The sequence below is a fragment of the Pteronotus mesoamericanus genome, unplaced genomic scaffold, assembly GCF_021234165.1.
Source record: "Pteronotus mesoamericanus isolate MK-2021 breed Mesoamerican mustached bat unplaced genomic scaffold, CSHL_Meso_final scaffold_167, whole genome shotgun sequence".
In the NCBI taxonomy this organism is placed as follows: Eukaryota; Metazoa; Chordata; class Mammalia; order Chiroptera; family Mormoopidae; genus Pteronotus; species Pteronotus mesoamericanus.
The window spans coordinates 16,406,348-16,429,292 of record NW_026555308.1 but is presented as its reverse complement, the minus strand read 5'-3'; the positions used below and the strand labels follow the sequence as shown (position 1 = coordinate 16,429,292).

The 22,945-nt window shown below is 40.8% G+C and overlaps 1 protein-coding gene across 2 annotated transcripts in view; it reads right to left on the bottom strand.

Moving 5' to 3' along the window:
* The window catches only part of CALN1 (calneuron 1), a 434,233-nt gene that overhangs the window by 188,689 nt on the left and 222,599 nt on the right, over window positions 1–22,945 (bottom strand). The window lies entirely within an intron of this gene.

Genomic DNA, 22,945 nt, shown 5'->3' with positions numbered 1-22,945 from the left:
TTTCTGATTATGGATAAGTGAAACAACATTCCACCCTGTTTCTTGCATAGAATGCAGCTATGAAACATGAACCAAATGCACAGAGCAGCTATTTGAGAATTTTGAGAAGTAAACAGTAGCAGGAGAATTGAGGAAGAAGACCTGAATTCGAAATACCACCAAACCAGCAAAGAGTTTGCTATATTTTTTCCTCTGGTATTCCCAGGCTAAATGCAGTATGAAGCCTGGATTGGCACTGGTGGGGCCAGTAAGAGCTCCAGGAAGCCCTCTAGTTCTGGCTTCAAGGGTGAGAAAGGGGTCCACCAATGCTCAGAGCAAGTGGGGAAAATGCTTAATATTTTTTTATTTCTCCAACACCTCAAGTCCCAACCCATGGTAACCTATAGGCACCTAAAAGCTCTGAAGAGAACCTTCCCCTCTAATCAGCAGAGCCAGTGTCTCAAGAAAAGGAAAACCCCTGACACTTTTTCCCTTTCTGTTCTCTTGCTGTCTGGACTAAGACGCTGGCATAGCCATGGAAAGTGTGAGGCAGAATGACAAATAAAACCCCAGATTTCTGGCTATAGGAATAAAAAAGAAAAGAACTAGAAAGTACGAGGGAGAGCTGGGAGAGTAAAGAGCTGGGCAAACTACTGCATAATATTGTTTATGGAGTCCTGGACTCACCCAAAAGCTGCTCATGCATGAGTCTGGTCCTAACCAGCATACCATAGACTTTGACCTGGAAAACAGGATTAACGACAACCAGGTCCCGGAATGGCCAGTGGGCAGAGCACAAGCAGAGCAATCTGAATTGCGCTGCGAGGGCTTTGGAAACCAAAAGGACATTGGAACTACAACCCAAAGAAAGTCGGTTAGAATGTGGCTTAAACCCAACCAAATCAATTGCCTGCTTAAACAAAAATATCAATGTTCTCTATAGAATTTAAGGAAGGCCCAAAGATTATAACATAATATTAAAAATGTCCAGAACAGAGTACAAAATTATTCAGCATCAGAAGAACCAGGAAAGCTCCAACCTGCATAAGAAATCAAAATCAACAGATACCAATGGCACATGTGTTAGAATTATCTGGAAAAAAGCTAATAAAACCATTATGGAAATATGACAAAAAGTGAGGGCAAATGCTCTTGAAAGGAATGACATGATAGAAAATCTCAACAAAGAAATATATTATATAAATAAGAACTTAACAGGTATTTTAGAACTGAAAAAAAAAACCCACCACCAACAACAATAACAAAACACCTCTATAGATGAACTCAATTACAAAATGGAAATGGCAGAAGAAAGAGCTAATAAACTTGAAGACAGAGCAATATAAATTATAGGTCTTCTCCTCTCTTTTTGTGATTAATGTTCATTCTACCAGAGTCTCAAAAGGAGATTAAAAAGCTTATAGAGAAGAAAAAATATTTAAAGAAATAATGATTGAAAACTTCCCAAGTTCGTTAATAGAAATAAATCAACAGATTCAAAAAACTCAGTAAACACCAAACAAGATCCACATAAGGAAACACATGCCCATATAACATGATCAACTTGCTGGTGAGTAAAGACAAAAAAAAAAGAAGTCTCAATCAATTATTCAAATGACTGTGTTTTCTCATCATAAAACATAAAGACCAGGTGGAAGTGGAATGACATGTTTAAAGTGTGAAGAGAAAAGAACTCTCAACCCAGTATTCTATATCCAGTGAAAATATCCTTCAGGAATGGAGATAAAATGAAGAAACTTTCAGATGAACAAGAGAATTGAAATTCATCGTCAGAAGGCATGCTCAAAAATAGTTGTTAAAGAAAGTTCCTTGGGGAGAAAGAAAATGTATAAGAAAAGAACTTAGAACATCAGGAATGAAGGAATAATAAATATCTGGGTAAATATAATATATAATCCTTATCCCACTCTGTTCTTAAAAAGTATTCGGTGGTTGAAAACAAAAAGTATGACATGTCTGGAGTGTTTGATGTAGGTAGATATATAAACTCCAAGCAAGAGTAACAAAGTGAACTGATTCCTGACGATAACATCAATGATAAAAACATAATGACATAACCTGAAGAGTCCTACTGAAGACATTGCACTCATAATTAAAAAGTTTCTGAAAAAGAAACCTGGATGGCTTTATTGGCCTATTCTACCAAACACTTAAACAAGAAATATTACCAGCTCTACACCACCTCTTCCATAAAATAAAAGAGAAAGGAACATTTCCCAACTTATTTTATGAGGTTAATGTTACCCTGATATGAAAACCAGTCAAAGACATGAGAAGGAAAAACAAAACAAAAAACTTGAGTCAAATAACTCTCATGAACTTAAACACAAAGAGCAAGCATGAGGAAGCTTTTGGCATGATCAAGCTGATCTGTATGTTGTTGAATGTGTTAGTGGTTACATGAATCTACACATGTTAAAATTCACAGAACTATATACTCCCAAAAGACAATTATACTGTATGTTAATTAAAAAATCAAAAGTAAAAAGAAGTGAAATCTTCTAAGGCTACAACTCTCAGACTTCATGAATTGGCAAGCTTCAATGTCTGCAAAACAATGTAATAATTTTTCAAAATAGCATGACAAGTGATGCAATGTAAGGCAAGGAAGTTGAGGGTCTCTTGGGAAAAGTTTTCCTTTCTCTTAAAAGGGCTCATACCTTGCTTTGAATCTTGTCCTGTGGAGACATGACGTGTGACAGCCATCTTGTCTTCATGAGATGAAGCCAAGAAAACCGCAGAGCTGCTAACCTAAAATTCTGACATCTTGAGTGGCTGAATTAACCAGCCAGGAACTTATTCTACCTCCAGACTTGTCATGAGAGTTAATAAAGCCATGTCATTTCATGTACTGGCAGTTAAAAAGGTCTAAGTTGCATGATTCAGCTGAGTGTATATTGAACTACTTGGCACAGCTTTTACAGATGAATTGGACCCATGCTTTCTGGTTGATAGCAAATAATAAAAAAAGGTTTTCTCTAAGAAAATTGTAGAGAAACTGTATAAACTGTCAAGGTGCAGTTGAACCTTTTACTGGGAGACTACTCAAAGCCAATTAACATAATATAAAACTAATCACTTTTGGCAGGTACTTTTGTTCTCCATGGGGATAATTCTAAACAACTCTGTTAGACTGGGTAAGCCATCCAGTTAGGTGGAAAAGGGTTTTGTAGCCAGCTCCTCCTGATAAGCTGTGATGATGTAATTCCATTGAAAACTAGAATATTTTGCAATAACTATATTATATTAATGTAGAAAGTGGTGTTTTTAAATCCTGACATCAAATCTTTTAACTCAAGGTCATCTCCTTCACACCCTAGAATGCACAGCTTCTCACTGCCAAGTGTGTACTAGCTCAGGCATTCAGCTGTCCCCAAACTCTCCTCCAAGAAAAAAGTCCTGGTCTTGTTTTTATGTGCTTCTGGGACCACTACAATTTGGGGATGAGCACACATAAGGCCATTACATTTTAAAGATCTTTGTCACTTATACATTTGGAACCTAAAAAAAAATGAGCCACCTTTAAATCAACAATATATCTTCAAGCTTGGCCAAAGGAAAAAAAAGAAAAAGAAAAAAAAATCCCAACCTTAGCTACGAGTTCTAAGGCAACTCCGACTACATTCCAATCTTCCATGGACCGCTGGAAGTGTTAGTAGTAATGACACTCCTTCTTTTACATCAGATCCTGCCTTCACAGAAGAGGCCTCTACCATTGCCCTTGTTCTAGTCCTGAGGGCCACTCTGAAACTGTTTAATTCTTCTTTAGAACCACAGCCTTCAAATATCAAGGGGCAACCTAAAATACAGGGTCTGGCACAAATAATGCCCTTATTTTACTACAAAATCTTTTGAAGTAAGTAATTGTATAATATAGCAATATTACACTCAAGCACGCCCTATGATATTTCAGGTGAAATGTTCAAATTAAAACTAGAGATTATTACGCCCCCATTATTACCCTACCAACCATACTCTAGCAGGCATTACTTCTGCTGGACCCTGTATTTGAAGACAGCTTTCATGCCTTCATGGAATTTTCTCTATAAAGCAAGCATCCCCAATCCTGTCCCTGATTCACTAGAGATCATCATGCTCTAGAGTCCAGCTGGGATCCTGGATCTCTTCTCCGTCTGGGCTCTATGGGATCTTAACATCAGGAAACTAGAACTGAACCCCATACTTCACCTGTGATCTAAATAGCAAGGACAGAGCAACATAATTAATTTTCTCATTGTGATACAATACCGTCAACAGCGCAGCCTGGAAGTACAATGTCATCATCCTGGGGCTCTACACCACACCTAGTGCCAAGTATCTGCACCTGTGCTGGAAGTTGTCCCTCTCCTGTCATGCTTTTCTCCTCCTGTTCTTGTGTAGTTGCTTGTTTAGGTGCAAGTACAAGACCTTACCGTTGTTTCTGCTAAATATCAGCTTGTTGGATTCAGCCTAATTGTTCCAGCCTGTCAAGACCTTTTTGGATCCTAATTACATCATACCCTGGCTTTAGCAAATCACAGCTAGACTTTTTGAGCAAAATAAAGTTGAGGACAAAGCCCTGTGGCATGCTACTGGGAGCCTTCCCTGGAGCACAGTTATTCTCTCCGTTACAAATCTACATAATTGCAGTAACAAGTCCTTCACTTTTGCATACTGAGAGTAACCAGGGCCAATGCCTTGGTGAGATCCAGACACACTGTGTCTAGGGCAGCCATTTTCACTGCTTTTCAGTGCATATATATTTATGTTTTCAATAAAAGGAAATGTTTCCCAGGCCCATGTATCATTTTCTTCTTTCTGGTGTGTGACCAAATACAGTCATACCTGACTTCATCTGCCTTTGGTGACAATCACTCTGTCAATTTTAAGGATTCAAATCTTTGACAGAAACAACATTAAAATTATGATGGAATTCTGGGTGATTTAACTTCTGCCAAGTCCAGTGGAAGTACCAGAAATCAGTAAGGACCAACCGTTGGAACCCCCCTGCTCTAAGGTTGTAGGTTTGTCCCAGGGACCTGATGACACATAGAAACTTTTAAAGAAATCTTGAGGGTCTTTATGGACATCGCACACCAGCAGTGGAAAGGGATGGGAAGTCTCAGTACCTGAGGAGTTCTGGTTCAGAGCACTCCAGGCACCTATTTCAGAGGAGGACTGCCCACCAATAGAGAGACTCAGGAAACATGGCAGCATTAGATTCACAGCTTTATCAGCCACTTTGACTACAGCAATGATAACATTAGCTTATACCTTTGACATTTCATTTGTGGCAGGCACTATTATAAGAAATTTAAAATCTCATTCACTTAATCTTCACAACAACCCTTTGAGGTAGGTACTATTTTTAACCCCCATATTACAGATGAGAAAATGAGGCACAGAGTCGTTAAGAGCCCCTGAATAGGAAATTACTTAAGTACTTATTCCTCCAAGTAAGACTGGTCTGAAATGGAAAGAGAGACTACTTCTGTGTTTTGGTCCAGTGATGGGGAGACAGGGAAACAGAAGCAGAAATTCAAGGTGAGCCTGAAATCTAGAGCCAAAAGGGATCTCTTATTCCTTTTCCATGGTTCTCCCAAGCACCCAAAGCACTTTGGAGAGCAATATTTTGTAGAGAAAATGTTTTAAAAACATTGACCGAGACTCAGTCAATGCATCACTCTGCCAGGGAGGAACTGGCATGGGCTGCCTGGTGATGTACTCAGTGGTCTGCCTCTGTCGTGTGTCCAAGGTTGCACACTGTCCACATGGGTCCTGGTCCAGCAGAGGCCAACCTCGGCCACCTCCTGCGCCTCTCTCAACTGCATAAAGTGGCAGACACAAACCTGGGGGCAGGGGCAAGGAAAGTTAGCCAATTTTACTCCACCTCACAGGTTTTGTGGTGTATCTTTATTTTTCAAAAGTGAACCCCTCCATCCCTCTCTGCTTGTATATGCACTGTATGTGAGTCATTGCTTACATGGTGCCTCCCCTACTAGACAATGACGTAAACTAGGTGAATTCAGTATTCTAATTATCACCAACCAACATGTGTTTACATGTTATCGTCCTGAATCAAACCTCCAATCATCAGTTTTGGCTAGAAAAGGACAATGAAGTAGGAAAACAGAAACCTCCCTACTTTGTAAAGCATAAACTTCCATCAGTAAACATTTTTAAAAAACACATGACATTTCTTTTACTCATCAATTACATGTATAACTATTTACTTGTCACATATTACCTAAGTTCAGTTTTTCCTTAATTTTTGATTAAAAGTAGATATGAGAAAGTTCTAGAGTTTTCTTCCCACACCTCAGTGGGTATTTTCCACACTGTGGATCCCACTTGTATATGCCATGGTGAAGTTGAGGGGGATCCCGGATGATAATCATGGCTTTAACATTAAGTACTTACTGAGCTGGGCCAAGCCACTCCTCTTCTTTGTGCCTCATTTTCCATATTTTTCTATTGAGTTAATAATACTCATTTAGCTACCTCACATGAGGCGGTATAGGTTTAAGCCATAATGTCAGTACAAAACAATGCTATTTTTAGTATCATGGTTATCGTACTGGTGATTGTGGAAAAGCTGGGAAGAAAAGACACACTGAGCATGCACAGAAGGAGACTGATCCTAAGCTGCAGTAGAGTTCAGAACTATTTTCAAGTACAGCCACGTGCCACCAACGGATGTTGTCATCTAGACGGACTGCATGTGGGTAGTTAGTCCCATAGGTTATAATGGATTATAAGCAAAAAGTTTGCAGTGCTGAAAGAAAAAGCCGAACCCAACTATGATGCTGAATTTACTTCATGCTGGCTCTGGGCAGTTTAAGTGGACAAGGGAGCTCTGCATGCTGTCCCCCTGCCAGCTGCGTGCCTGCCCAGGGCTGGGGCCTGGGGCTGGAGAGGACAGAGAGGAGCAGGCTGGGAAGGCGGGGAACCCGGGAGCCAATCTGAGTCTCAAGTTTAGGGTCTTGTTAATCTCTGCTCTCCCTCTCCCTCCCCTTCTCTCCCTCCCCTCTCTCCCTCACTCCTACTAACATCTACCCTCCCTCCAAGGGCGCCTCCCTTCACAGCCCTTCCCCTGTCCTCCAAGACACTGGTGCTTACATTAGCACAGACACACACTTTCTCTTTTACACTATGTTTTTTACTCTACTTTTTCTATGTTTAGATACACAAATACTTACCATTGTGTTAAACTGCCTACAGTATTCAGTGCCCCAACATGCTGTACAGGTTTGTAGCCTGGGAACAATAAGGTATGCCATTTAGCCTAGGTGTGTAGTAGGTGTGTACCATCTAGTTTGTGTAAGTGCACTTTGTGAGGTTCACACAACACATTTCTCTGACGGTATTCCCATCAGTAAGTGACTTAGGACTGTACAGTGAAAATCACTTCCAGATTAGGGACAATTTAAATAACCAACGAGAGCAGCAGATGGCAAAGTACAGGGGAGGTCAGGTGACATTGAGGAGTGGCTGGGGACACATGTTGAATTACAGACTTGATCAGAACCATCCCAACCTCCTTCACGAGACCTCTGACAGAGGAATCAGCTGCATAGAAAACACTAGGTACAAACAGGCTGCGCAGGCAGACATCCATCAATGACCACTCTGGTGGGACATTTGCCTAGGTGAGTGGCTATAGTAAAGGACACCCTGTATTAGCCTCCTGTGGCTGCTATAACAAATTGTCATATACGCAGTGGCTTAAAACAACAAAACTATCCTCTCACAGTTCTGGAGGACAGAATCCAGAAATCTGTATTGCTAGACCAAAACCAAGCACACTCCCTCCAGAGATTCTAGGGGAGAATCCATTCCCTGCTTCTTTCAGTTTCTGGTGTCTGCTTTCATTCCTTGTTTTTTGGCCACATCACCCAGTCTCCACCTCTGTCTTCACGTGGCCTTCTCTGTGGGTGTCAGATCTTCCTCTGTGTCCCTATTGTAGGAGTGCATGTGATTGCATTCAGGGCCCACCCTGACAATATAGGATCATCTCTCCAGCTCAAGACCTTAACTTAATCATATCTGCAAAGACCCTTTTCTCAAAAGAGGTAATATTTATAAGTTACAAAGGTTAGAACCTGCTATCTTTGGGGGGGTCACTTTTCAATGAACCATACTTCTCCCCAGGTTCCTTATACACTGAGATCCAATGATCCTACCATTCACCCGGATGCAATAGCATTCAGTATAAGTAAAGTGAGGTATTATGTAAGTGGCATATTTAGTGCAAAAGCAGTCAGGGAAGGAGGGAGAGCCCAACCATGGCCTCCTGGTGATGTACAGAGGCCAGAGCATCCCTTCCCATAAACACAGTGTCTGTTCCCAAACCTTGAAGGGCACAGAGCAGAGTCCCAGTGCCCAAGAGTCTCCAGGCAACATATCCTCCATGCCATGGCTCTCGTCCATCTTATTCTCCTCTCCCTGCCACCTAATTTTTCCTAATTGTTTTAGGAAAATCTCTTGTCACTACAAAGCAAACAGCCTCTCTGTCAAGACTAGTTTAGGCAGTCAACCACAACCCATACAAAGGGAGAGGGCAGATGAAGGTGAAATGCTGTCAGGAATGCAGAATAGTTATTCCATTCTCATTTTCTCCTTTCCCAAAGTTAGGAAAAACACGCACTAGGCCATCATTTTTATATTGCTTCCTCAGGATGCCAGGCCATAATATGTGAAGTATGTTCGAGGACAGAGAATCTGTCTGACTACCTCAGGCCCATGAGGCTCTAGCTGGCCAAGCACTCTGCTATCCCAGAGGCCGCTGGGACTCAGGCAGGTAACCCTCCCTGAGAGCAACCTCAAACATTAACCATCTCCCACCTGCTCTGTACAGCAATTTGTGATTCATGAATCTGCTCGCACCCTTTAGGAATCCATTTATATCCCCCATTTATATCACCCTTCAAGGGATGACAGTTCCCTGAACCTATTATGTATCTAAAAAGTAGAACTTAACCTCTTTGTATCTGAAATCTCTCATTCAAAATCAAAGGGACCTCCAAGCATCAATTTCAAAGTTTGATGTGGAATCCTGGGTTAAGAGTCTCCAATTACAATATTTCATATTTTAATCTTGTCTCTTCTTCATCTTCATTCTGAGAGAACTAAACTTTGTCCTGTCTTAGTACAGCCTCTCCCTGCTCCATGACTCAATTTTTTAAGTCCTATTGGAAGTTTGGTTCATAAAGCCTTGCTGTCAACTAAAATAGGGACACTTTCCATTTCCAGGCCTGACTGAGCTCACTTGGAAGGTCAAAATAAAACTAGATGGGGCGCCTCCAATCACTCCTGCTTTCCTCCCAGTTCACTGTGGCTTCAAGAACCTACAATTCCAGACTACAAGGGTACGTGTTAAACATTAGCCCTGTAAGGGCGGGGGGTGCGGAGGGAGGGTATCACAAGAATGTTTCTCTAGGAATATAAGGGGTGGGCTTAGATTTGGATTTAGTCCCTCTTTCAGGAAATATTTGTTGAGCACCTAGTATGTGTGAGGGATCAGTTACAAGGGAATCAAATGTCAATATGCCAGCTCCCTGCCCTTACGAAGATGGCAATTCCAATTGAATAAAGAAAGCATGAGCCCTGGTTGGGTGGCTCAATTGGTTGGAACATCATCCCATACACCAAAAGGGTTGTGTGTTCGATCCCTGGTCAGGGAACATACCTAGGTTGTGGGTTCCATCCCCAACTGGGGCGCATGTGGGAGGCAACTGATCGATGTTTCTCTTTCACATCGATCTTTATCTTTGTCTCTCTCTCCCACTTCTATCTCTAAAATCAATAAACATATCCTCAGGTGAGGATTTTAAAAAATGAACGAATGATAGATTTGTGTGTGTGTGTGTGTGTGTGTGTGTATCAATGGAAATAGTGCAAATGACACAGAATCGAGATCCAAGATAGATTTTACATACATATACAGGGGTAGGCAACAGTAGGTTTACGGTTTCATATGGAAAAAGACATGCAGGATATGACGATTACAATAGTTTTATTAACTCAAAAGAATGTTACAGTGGCACAGTGTCATTAGATACAATCTCTTAAGTGCTCAAATTGCTGGCCTTCATTATTTACACATTCTTGTAGTCCACTTGCTGTACTCAAGCACAATTTGTCTGGCACAGAGTGCTTTATTGTCATCAATGAACCTACTTTTGCCTGTTTATATTATTCTATATTATTATTTATTCTATAAAGATAGTAGAATATTATGTAATTGTAAAAAAGAAGGAAATTATGTCATTTGTGACTAAATGGAGGGCATGATTCTAAGAGAAATAAGCCAGGCAGACAATGACAAATACTGTATGATATCACTTATGAGTGCAATATTTTTTGAAGACTGAAATTGTGGCCAAAGAGGAGAGATTGGTGCTTGGCAGAGGCTGGGGTTGGATGGAAGGCATGAAGGGAATCAAGAAGTACAAACTTCCCGTCATAACCTCTTGACTGTCTCATCCAGAAAAACTGATATTACAGCCTCATGAGATAAGACCTATAAACAGATGTAAAATACTTACCAATTAGATGCTACAAAAATTGAAGGAAAGAGACATTACTTCCAGCCAGGCAGGAAAGTATTAGAGAAGGCTTTGCAAAGGAGAAAGCATCTGAAGATATGGACTCACAGAGGTGGGGAAGACAGTGCTTCAGGTAGAGGGAACAGTGGTATATTAGTCAAGGTTCTCGAGGGAGAGGGAAGCAATAGGATGTGTGTGAGTGTGTGTGTATACAGATGTATATACACAAATACATATACTATACACATTTTATATATATGCAATATATATACTACAAGTAATTCATTCACATGCTTACGGAGGCTGAGAAATCCCAAGATCTGTAGTTGGCAAGCTGGGACGCAGGAGAGCCGATGGAAATAGTGCAAATGCCACAGAGTCAAGACCCGAGAAGCGCTGATGTCTCAGCTCAAGTCTGAAGGCAGGAAAAGACTGACATGTAGTCAGTCAGGAAGAGGGTCCTTACTGGTGGGAGGGTCACCTTTTTTGTTCTGTTTGACCTTCAAATAGTTGGATGAGGTTCATTCACACTTCAGGGCCATCAACTTTACTCAGTCTACCAATTCAAATGTTAATCTCATCCTAAAACACCCTCATAGACACACACAGAATAATCTTTAACCAAATATCTGGGCACCGTTTGGTGCAGTCAAATTGACTGGGTGGTGGAGGTGACTCAACATGGTCTCCCATGGCAACTGCCTCAGGGGAGCCCATTACAGTTTCCTCAGACAAGGCAGGGTTAATCCCCTCCCAGGTGGGGAGGCTGCTCCTAACAGGGGAGGGGAGACCTCTTCCACTGGCACAGAAGCCTCACCAGAATATAGGGGTTCAATGTCCCCAGCTTCCCACACACCCCCATTCCAACTTTCAGCACCCCATTCCTTCCTAATCAACATCCTCACATTAACAGAAGATGCATCCTGAGGCTGGAAGTTCAATTTGCATTGCAATTCAGCCATTTGCAGGATGAGATTCTGGGCTAGATTTTTCAGCAATCTCAGTCCTGGGACTACAAAAGACAAGCATTTCCTTCACTGCACACATGGAAGCTTTCAGGTCCTGTATGCGGCACTGAAGCTAGGAATTTGAATCCCTCTGAGTTCATCCTTTTCTTTCCCTACTTTGTCCAGTAACATCAGGACCAAACAGTCTCATTGTATTCATTAGTTTGCCAAGGATGCTTGAAAGTTTTAGATACACAGTCACCCAGATCTTTGCTTCTGATAAGTGGTTGATTAGGAGTATCCAGTGATATTTTGCTTATCTCTATTGCCACATCACACCCCAAGGACTAACAGAGCACTCTGTTACTGCTGGAAACAATCATTAGAGTCTTTTAAATCTAATCAAGATTAAAGAGCCAATTCTGGAAACCTCAGAACCAATTAAGAAAAATCATCCTTAAAACTTTGTTCCTTTAGAACAATGCTCAGCATCTGTTCTCCAGAGAAACAGATTCAATAGAATGGTTATTAGATAATACATATACAGAAAAAGGCTTTATTATAAAGAATTGGCTCATGAGGTTTTATGGAGAACTGAGAAATCCCAAGATCTGTAGTCGACAAACTGGAGGCCCAAGAAAACTGATGGTATAATTCCTGTCCATGTTCAAAGGCCTGAGAATGAGGAGGACCAAGTGTATAATTCCTGAGCAAAAGCCAGCAGGCTTAAGACCCAAGAAGAGCCAATATTTCAGTCCAAGTACGAAGGCAGAATAAGACAGACGTTTCAAATCAACAGTCAGGCTAGAGGGGTACCCCCTTCCTGGTGGAAAGATAAACCTTTTTGTTCTTTAGGCCTTCAAGTGATTGGATGAGACCCACTCAAAATGAGGAGGGCAATCTGCTTTACTTAGTTTACTAATTCAAAGGTTAATCTCATCCAAAAACACCCTAATAGACACACCCAAACCAAGGTTTGACCAAATATCTGGGTATCTTGTGGCCCAGTCAAGTTGACACATAAAATTAACCATCCTAAGTGGAAATAAAGGCAAGCAGGGTGGAAGGTAAAAACTACACACTGGACGCATGCCGCACTTTAGTTCAGCTGAAGCAAAACTTCCTTACCTTTATAAAATTTTGGCGCTTTACTGTTTTATTATAACTTTCTGTCCACCAGTTGCGCCTGTGCCTTACCAGTAATATAGTCCACCTCAAAGGACAATGACTATAGAGAGAGAGCTTAGTCCACACTGGTGGGAAATCAGTGCCCCACCCAGTCCAGTGCTGTGCTGGCTTAACAGCATCAACCCTGACTCTCCTGAGTGACTCTGCCCAGGCTCAGGCCCAGGCCCAGGCGCAGGCCCAGCCCCTGATCAGCCGTGTCTCTGCCCCTATTCATTCAGACTCCCCAGACTAGCAGAGTCTCACTGCTGAGTTTGCTCCCCCATCAGATCCTGGGCTCCCCTGCCCTGCCCCTGAGCCAGCATGAATGCCTCATGCCATCAGAGGTGAAACTTCAACAGACATAAAAATGTGAGTGTGGGAGGAAGCTAAGCTCAGCAGAGAGGACCAGTGTGAGGAGGTGCAGGGTGGAAATGTCAAGGGTCAGAGGGCAGAGGTTTCTCTGGAGCACAGGGCAGAAGGACGTATGGCCGAAAGAGGCTGGCATGAGGGCCTCAGGAGGAGAGGGGAGAAAAAGCCCACCATAGAGAAGGCCAATTCATTCATTTCATAAGTGATTCTTGAACACCTACGAAATGCCAAGCTCTGTTCTAAGCTAACAGATCATCAAGCCTAGTGAAAGTCTTCAAGAATGGAAAGCTTACAGTGGCTGAGAACCTCACTTCAAAATGCAAAACTGCAGCAACAAAGCTACTAGATCTGAGCTGTCTGTTCAGCTGCCACCCACTTCCCCAAGATTACCAAGAAGACAGCGTTGGGTAGCGGCCCCTTGGAGGTTGTTTTCTCTCTCTCCCAAAGTTTTCATGTGCAGAATGAACCATTTCCACATTGGGGAAATGGGCTTCCAGGCCACTGAGTTCGGCCAGGATCCTGGACCAGCCCGAGAGAGGCAAACATTTAGAACACACCTCCAACTCTCTTTCTCCCTTTTCCGCTCTCTCCCAATCTCAACCCTCCTTTCCCCAAAAGCAGTCTTGACTTCCCTGGAAAAATTCTGCAGGGGTGTGTGTGTGTGATCTCACCCATGTGAGAGATGCAGGCAGGTGTCCAAGGGGGAAAACAACACTGCTGGAGTAAGAGTGCGCCCAATGTGCTTGCATTTGGCTAGCTCGCATTTGGGACAGACAGACAGGGAATCAAGGCCGGAGTTTTGCAGACTGTTTTCCAGCAAAATGCGATCCTTCCTATGTCCGCTTATAGACTATTGGTATTGTCCACTGGAAACCCCAGAGCTCCTGCCCTGTACAATTCTCCTTACACATCCAGGACTGGGAGAGTAGTGCAAGGCTCCCAGACAGTTTCCAAAATGAAGTTGTGCTAGGCCCACAGGTCTGTGTCTGGAAGGAACAGTTGCCATAGCAATCCCAGCTAATGATTAGGTATGTAAATGAGAGAAGAACCTATTCATCATTTACCAGTTGTGCTAAGTGCTTGTCCTTTCTGAGGCTTCCGAAGTGAGGGACGGGGTATTAGAAAAGCATATGCTTAGTAAAATTTTGGTTAAATGTTTGTTTTCAGAGGCCACCATGAGAAATGATTATTTTTGCTGGTAGCCACATAAAGTGATTTTCTTCCACAGTGACCCTGATAAGGGAACCGGGAATCAACAAAAACACACGGGATGGGCTACATGCATTCTGTGTCCCTCCAAGAAAACTGCAGCAAACATTTACATCACAAGCAGCAAGCCCGAATGCGGGTCAACGTGAGTAAGCAGGAGACTTGAAAGCTGTCCTGGCAGCCGACTAGCAGTATCTGACTTACCCTCCCCTGATTCCTTATTAAAACACCCTAAAAATTCATAAACAGACAAAAACTGGCAACAATGACTTATACTGAGGACAAGGGAAAACCAGAGCCCAGATCCACGGACTATCAAGCAACCATGCTGCCCAGAGTGTGCTCGGGGTAAGAAAATGTCAGCAGCCGCAATGACTGGGGAAAAAAACAGCCCTTCCTGCACAGCAAATAAATTCTGTTCCCAAAGAAATCATCATACATATCATTTTGGCAATTTACTTAATTTCTCTGCGCTTCCATTTTTCTCATACGGAAAATGAGAACAATAGAAGAACCTAGTTCATAAGGTTGTTATGAGAATTAAATGAGTTAAGGCAGGTAAAATGAGTACTTTCCCACTAGGATGTAAGCTCCACACAGGCGGAGATTTGGTGTGTTTGTGTCACTCACAGATTTGTGCCAAGTGCCTAGAACAGTAAGGGGCACACTGAGGGTGATCCGTAAACATTTGTGGAATTAATGAGTTGGCTATTAACTCTGAGCGTGGGGTGTAGCGTGTGTGAGGAGGGTGCCAGGGAGAGTCTCTGGTGTGCTGTGTCCTAAGGCATTTGACAGAGGCGGGGAGATGTCAGCAGAGGGGCGGGTGAGTGCCTGCAGAACAGGGCGAGCTGGAGAGGCGCGGGGGCAGGCTGGTGACATGCAGGTTGTTTGCTCTGATCTGGACAGAAAGGAAAGATGTCTTCTCACACCAGCAGGGCACTCGGGATGAGTTCCACCTCGTCTGGGGATGCAAGAAGCGCCATGCTCGGTAGAACTGAGGCCCTGTTAGTATGGGTGGATGGCCATCCACATACCCTCCCTTTTGGAAAACGGTCTGGCCTACTAATTAGTTTCTCATTCAAGAACCACTATATGACAGTGGCAGTGGTACGGCTGCAGGATGTGTGAAGAGATTTTGCTATAGAGAAACAATCTTCAGGAACAGCATACCCTCGAAACAAACTTTACTACAGAAAACACAGGAAATGCTTAGGAAGGATCTACTTCGTGCACTTTCAGAAACTCCTAGGAAACATGGGCTGTGAAAGAGAAGCAGAGAGAAACTGGGGAGACTGCACTTATGCAGAAGGTCACAGAGACCATCTTCCTCACCTCATGAGAACCGGTGGGATAAGTGACACAAAATCACAGTTTCTGCCTGCCTGCCTGCCTGCCTGCCTGCCTGCCTTCCCTCCTGCCTTCCTTCCCTTCTTTCTTAATCCATCAAAGAAAAGACGAATTAAGAAATCTGAATGAACTAAATTCCAGGAAGTGATGAGACCTTCTTGGGAGAGAAGAGCCTGACAGCTGTCTTCATTCATGGCCAATACAAAGTGAAGGAGGAATCAGCCAAACTTTTAACAAACCTGGAATAGCTGCAGGTGGGCTCCTGGGAGAGACCTGAATCCTGGGGAGCCTGGTGGCAGAGGGCTCTATCCCCAACCACTTACCTCTGTGACAATAGGAAGTAGGGTGAAGGCTGGGGATAGGTCAGGGGATCTGAAAGAAAGCCCTCTGAGGCCGCCCAGGCTTCATGGAGTGTCTGTACCTGCTCTCCAAGGACCAGGAACAGGGGCCAGGATGGAGAGAGAACTCCTGAAAATTGAGATAGCCTCAGGTAAAGCTGGAGAGCAAAGGCAACTCCTCAGTGACCAAAGAGCGGCCGTGCCTCAGAAAGCTTGGCAGCTCCGCCGTGGAGCGTAAAGAGATCTGCAGGGTCTCATGAGTGCTCAGCTCACAGGCCGTGAGGAACAGAAAGTCTTGACACCTCCTTCAAAATCTTCGAGGTCCCTGTGAATCAAACTTCACTGAAGCTGTAACAAAGCCCCAGTCCCGCTCAGCCGCAGGTTAGGACGGCTAAGGCTCCGACACTAGCGCCTGGAAGGAGGAGGTCCTACCATTATCCAGGGATAAATTTGTTTATTTCAGTTTTACGGGTTTTTTGTTTGTTTTAAATATCCTTCACCCAAGGATATGTTTATTGATTTTAGAGAGAAGAAGGGAGAGAAGGGGTGGGGGAAGTGAGAGAGAGAGAGAGAGAGAGAGAGAAACAATGATCCATTAACTCTTGTATACTCCCTGACCAGGGACCAAATCCCCCCACCCCAAATCCACAGCCTAGGTATGTGCCCTGACTGGGGATCAAACCCACAACTTTTTTGGTGCACAGGACAGTGCTCCAACCAACTGAGCCACTGGCCAGGGCTTGGTTTTATGGGGCTTTTTTCCACACAATAGCTGGAATTCAATATAAAGTATGAGAAAAAGCAAGAAAGTGGGACTGATAGTCCAGGCAGGAAAATTCAACAGAAGCAGACCTATGAGATGGCCCAGGTGTTTTAATGTTCAGACTTTAAAATAACTACAATAAATATGTTAAAGGATCTCATGGGAAAGATAGAAATCATGTGAACAAATGGTGAATTTCAGCAGACACAAGGAAATTATACAAAAGAAACAAAATGCTATAAATAAAAACCACAACATGGAAATAAGGAACTCATTCCACAGACTTAAAAGCAGATTGGACACTGCAAGTACAATGATCAGCCAATAAAAAATGTCTATTGAAACACACACATGAAAAAAGGAGAGTGGAAAAAGAACACAGCACTGAAGAGCTGAGGAACAATATCAGATAACCTAACAACTGTGTAATCGGAATGCCAGAAGAAGATCGGGAATAAAGAAAAAAAATTCCAAGATTAGTGAAAGAAATCAAACCATAGAATCAAGAAGCTTGACACACATCAAGCATAATAAATCCAAAGGAATAAATAAATCCATACCTAGGCATAGCATAGCCAAACTGCCAAAAACATGCAAAAAAATCTTAAGAATAGCCAATGGAGAAGACATGCTAGATAACAAAAAGTAGCAACATTAAAAATAACTGTGGATGTCTCATTAGAAACCATGGCAGCCAGAAGATAATAAAATAATATCTTCAAATTACCAAAAGAAAAAAAACTGTTAACCTAAAATCTTTCATCTTCCACATATCATTCAGAAATTAAGTCAAACTAAAGACATTTTCTTCAAACAGATACTTGTAGGCCAATGCTCATTCCAGCATTATCCACAACAGCCCAAAGGTAGAAACGAACCAAGTGTCCATCAACAGATGAATGAACAAAATGTGGTATAACCATACAATGGAATATTATTTAGCCATAGAAAGGATGAAGTTCTGATACATATACAACATGGATTAACCTTTAAAACACTCTGCTAAATCAAATAAGCCAATTACAAAAGAAAAAATATTGTATGGTCCCACACATACGAAATATCTAGAATAGGCAAATTCATAGAGACAGCAGATTAGAGGTGCCTAGTGGTTGGAGTAATGGAGTAATGAGGAGTTACTGTTTAATGGTTATGGAATTTTAGTTTGGGATGATAGAAAAATCTTAGTGATATAGTGGTTAAGGATGCATAACATTGCGACAAAAAGTTACTCAATAGCATTACTGATTTAAAAGGAGAAAGGTAAACCACAAATAACATATTACCTTACCATAATAACATCCACCTCACATGGCAATCAATGCCATTTGCAAACATAAACTCAAACTGAGGACATTTCCATGAAAATCAGAACAAAGGAAAAATGCCTGAAATTACCATTATTATTTGATCTCAAAGTTACACCTACTGAAATAAAACAGAAATGGAAAATAGGAGGGACCTCACATAGCACAGACTCAGAAACCACAGGGAACCTTTTTTTACAGGGAATCCATGCATATGGGGACTATAAGAGACACCTACTCAGCTTCTCCTCCAATTTTCCTCAGTTGCGGACTATAATTCCCTTCTAGCGTCCCATTCTGTTCTTGGCACAGGAAAGGCATCTGGCTGCTGCCCTGCACACACCTCTGCTAGAGCCTGCCGCCTGCGTTAGGCGAGCCGGGTCTGCCTCTACTCGGGAAATGAGGCCTGTAGAGGAATGCTGCCGTCAAAAGTCGCCACCAGCTCTCTCAGAGCTCAGCAACAGCCTGGCTCTCAAACGGATTTGCCGAAGAATGTTTGAAAAGCATCTGCTCTACATCCTCAGTGTCTCTGAGAAGATGTTATGTAAACCAAATTAGAAAAGTGACAAGAAGAAATTAGAGAGGAGAAAATATTGGTACAGAAATAAAATCCTGTGGTCAGTAGAATGTTCACTGTAAAACCTCTAAGTAGTGAAGAAATACATATGTGTGTGTATGTATATATACATGTTTCTCATACACACATATATTCATATATATGAGAAACATAGAAGACTAAAGAAAAACATGGAGGAAAGACAGATATGAAGGGGAAAAAATGTGGAGACTTCAGCCCAGATCTAACCTGCATATAAGGCTAGAAAGAGGAACTGAAATAATAAATTCGTTCTAAAAATTGAGAGTGGGAACCACACCACAGAGAACTACCAACAGCAACAGCCATAGCACCAACCCCTGGCAACGGCAACACAGAGACTGGCGAGAGGTTCACTTTTCACTGATGATGATTAGGTCCTTAAAAATATTAGGTGGTTCACAAGGAATGCACAGTAGGTTGGTTATGAGCTTCTTCACAACATTAAAAAACAAAAATAATGGAGTAGCAATCATAGAACTTTAAAAGCAAAAGGCTGAAACCCCAAAATTCTATATCTCAATCAAATTGTCGTGTGTGTGTGTGTGTGTGTGTGTGTGTGTGTGTGTGTGTAGAGAAAGGTTTACTCAGATTTCTAATACTTAGATTTCGATTAAGGTAAACCTCTTACAAATCTTTTTTGGAAAATTTATGCCATCACAAATGTTTAGTAATTAAAATGTGAAGCAGAAAATGAGTTTAAGTATTGGCAGGATGTAGGCACAGAATCCAGTAAAAGGTAAAGACAAAGTGGCTGTTTCAAAATAGCATTCTAAAACTAATAATATTTTTTAAAATTGAAAATAAAAATTATAAAAAAGGGGTGAAGGGAGGTTGATATGTTTATAACAGCCATATGTTTAAGTTAACAACAGAAAAGAGAAAAGAAGAAACATTTAATTTCTCATCTTGTAAAAGAGAGTACTATTCATTTGTAACCGATGTTAGAAGAGATAAGTTCACAAAAACATAGTGGTTATTACTAGAAAAAATTATAATAAAATATATAACTTTCAAACAACTGAGAAGACGATATTAAAAAAATAAAAATAAAACACTGTATTAAAAAAAAGATACTCAGTAGTATGTACACTTGGAAACCAGCATTAAAAAAAAGAAAATGACAGAATTAAGACCCAACCAAAAGTTCTGGAATAAATGATAGGTTAAACTTGTCAATAAAAAGGCTCTCAGAGTAATTAAAAATTAAAACAGAATGGCACATATTGTGTAAAAGTTTCACATCTAACAAAACCACACAGAAAGGGCAGAAGCACAGTACACCGTGTTCTTGGAAAAAGGTGAATAATTCTAAATGTTCCCCAATGACCACCCATAACAATAAAAGTTATGCAAACACAGGCAAAAAGGTTATGTGTCAAAAATCAACAGAAAGCAAAAGTATAACTCTAAAGTGTTTAAAGGATATTTACACTGATAAAGGGTAAAATCCACTCTGAGGGCAGACAGAGCTTTGGAAATTAAAATAAAAACAGTTGGAAGTAAACTGAAGAAGCAACATAGCAGGGGGAGACTTCAATCCATCATAGTCATTTATCTTGAATAAAATAACCAAAAATACAGGTGTGTATAGGATATAGGTGATAGGTAATACGAAGATAATTTCTAAGCATATATGTATATAAGCTGTATACAATAGAGGCAATACTTTCATAACAATTCATCTTATTCCTGCTTACAAAGAAAATCCTAGCAAATAGTAGGACATATTTATTTTCTAAAATGAAAAAAAATAGAAAATTTAAATGTAAACTAGAAAATTAAAATCCCAGTGACTTGAAAATTATAAAATAATTTCCTAAAAAATAATTGTAGAGTAGCAGAGGAAATTTAAAAGTTCAATAAAATACTGTAAGGGAAACAATGGAACAAAACTATCAGAATTTGGGAGATATCATTAAGCTCTTCACAGTGGCAAATTCTCATCCTAGTTGCCTTAATTACTAAATAATGAGGAATTAAAATACAATAAGTAATCTACTGAAGTTGCTAAAAATGACATCAAATAAGCAAAACAGAAACAAAAATAGAGTAACAAAACACACACAAAAATATCCTACAATTAAAACTATAGTAAATGAAGATGAATTGCCACAACAATAGAAGATGAGCTCATCACTCACTGGCCCATTTAGGCAGAGTCGCAAACTCCAAAGTCCAAAGGGGCCAAGATTGTCCATGAGAAAGAAGCAGGTGGGTGTAAGACAATAAGGAATGGCGGAGCTATGGCATTTGCTCTGCCTAGAAAGGAGAGCTACTCAACTCCACCAAATCATTGTAGTGAAGGAATGAAAGATTTATTTTGCCAAATTCTCCAATATTTTAAGAGAATAGAGAAAAGAAGATTTTTACTATGAGATTCTCTGCTATATAAAATGATGTGTGAGCCAAATAAAACATGGCTATGAGCTGTATTTGGCTGGTAGGCTGCAAATATGCAACTTCCGATTTAGACTACTTACTTCAGCTTGAATCAATTTCAATAACATATTTTTCCAGAAAAACTCCATTTCGTGTAGATGTTCAAATGTATTCACACAAAACTGTATCAAGTATTCTTTTTTAAAATCTCCCATATTTTCTTCACTTCTAGTTTATTTTAGTGATACTCTCTTTAATTCTTGAATATGCTATACTTGTCAATGTATTGCTTTTTTCCCCAAAGAATCAACTCTTGGATCTGTTCATTAAATTGAAAGGTTTTGGTTTTTAATTTTTAAGTTTCTAAATTGGTGAGGTTCTTATTACTTTTATTATTTCTTGCTTATTACAGGTAATAAAAAATGCATCCTTAATATTTGTCCTTTCAAATTTAATTAAGTTGTCTTCGTGGCCTAATAAATAGACATATACAGTTAATTTTCCAGAATCACTTAAAAAAGAAGGGCATTGTCTTTTTAAGGGTGAGAAATTTACTTTACACACACACACACACGCCCATCATATTCATACACATTCAATGTCATCAAATTATGTAACTTAGTTTTATCTACTTGATAAACCTAAAGGAAATGTTTAAAATATCCCACTATAATTGTTTTTGCCTGTATTCATAGTATTTCCAAAGTTTTTCCTGAGGTAAAAATTTTGCAGTGAATGTGACATTCTAATTCTTTCCTAAAGCCTAAAATCCTTGTCATCATTAGTATAATTCACCAGTTTACTCCCTTCTAGACATGGGGTCGATTCTGCAGAGTCATGTGATATGTGTTAGCCAATGAGATGTGAATAGAAGTGACAAAAACTTCAAGAATCACTATGTGATTCACTTGGTCTGTTTCCTTTCCGATAGCGATCACGGAAGCACAGAGAAGCCTCCCTCTGCCAGGACTCCTGAATGGGAGGGGCAAAGAGGAGCTACCCAGCCAACCTACAATGGACATACAGCATGAGTGAGAATTTTTATTTTGTGGCATTGGACTGCTGATATTTGGGGGAAGTTATTTATCACTGCAGCCTATCCTGAACTGAAAAGGATCCAAAAAAAAAAAAAAGACAATCTGCAAAGGGGAAAAAATGGATAACCAAATCAGCATATGAAAAATACATTATCTCACTTATAATTTAAAATAAGTTCCTACTTTTCTATTTTTATTTCATTTTATTTTTTTAAATCCTCTCTCGAGGACATTTTTTTCATTTTCCTTTGAGAGAGAGAGAGACATTGATTGGTTGCCTTTCATACTCACCCCAACAGGGATCTAACCCACAACCTGGGTATGTGTCTTGACCCAGAATTGAACCCGCAACCTTTCAATCTACGGGATGATGCTCCAAACAACTGAGCCACACTGGCCAGGGCAGTTCCCACTTTTCACCAATCATATTAGTAATGATCTGTTAAATAATACTCAATACTGGTCAGGGTATTCTAAGATGGGCATTCTCATATATTCCTTTTAGTAAACCTAGCCTAAGAGAAACGTTATTTATGGATGAAGGATTTTATCACCCTTATCATCATTCACATAATACTCTTACTTATAGAAATCCAGTATGATCTTTGTTTTCATGATGATGCAGTATGTGGTATCAGGAAGAAACAAACTTCCTAAGTGAGATTCTGAGATTGGTTTGCTTATCTATGATCTTAAATGAACTGTCAACATTCTTGCCAATGAAAAACAAGACAATGGTATCTTTGTTACACACTACACACTGGCATCATAACTAAATGCCATCTGTGGTTTCTTGGGCTAAACTAACCATTGCAAACAAGCCTTTGGAAGACCCATGTAGCTCCTACATTTGACCTTTACAGCAGCGGCGGTGACTACAAGGACTGGGGGTGGGATGGGTGCTTCTGAATGCCCTCAAAAGGGGAAAGAAGCTCAGCTGTTGAAACTTCTCATTCTC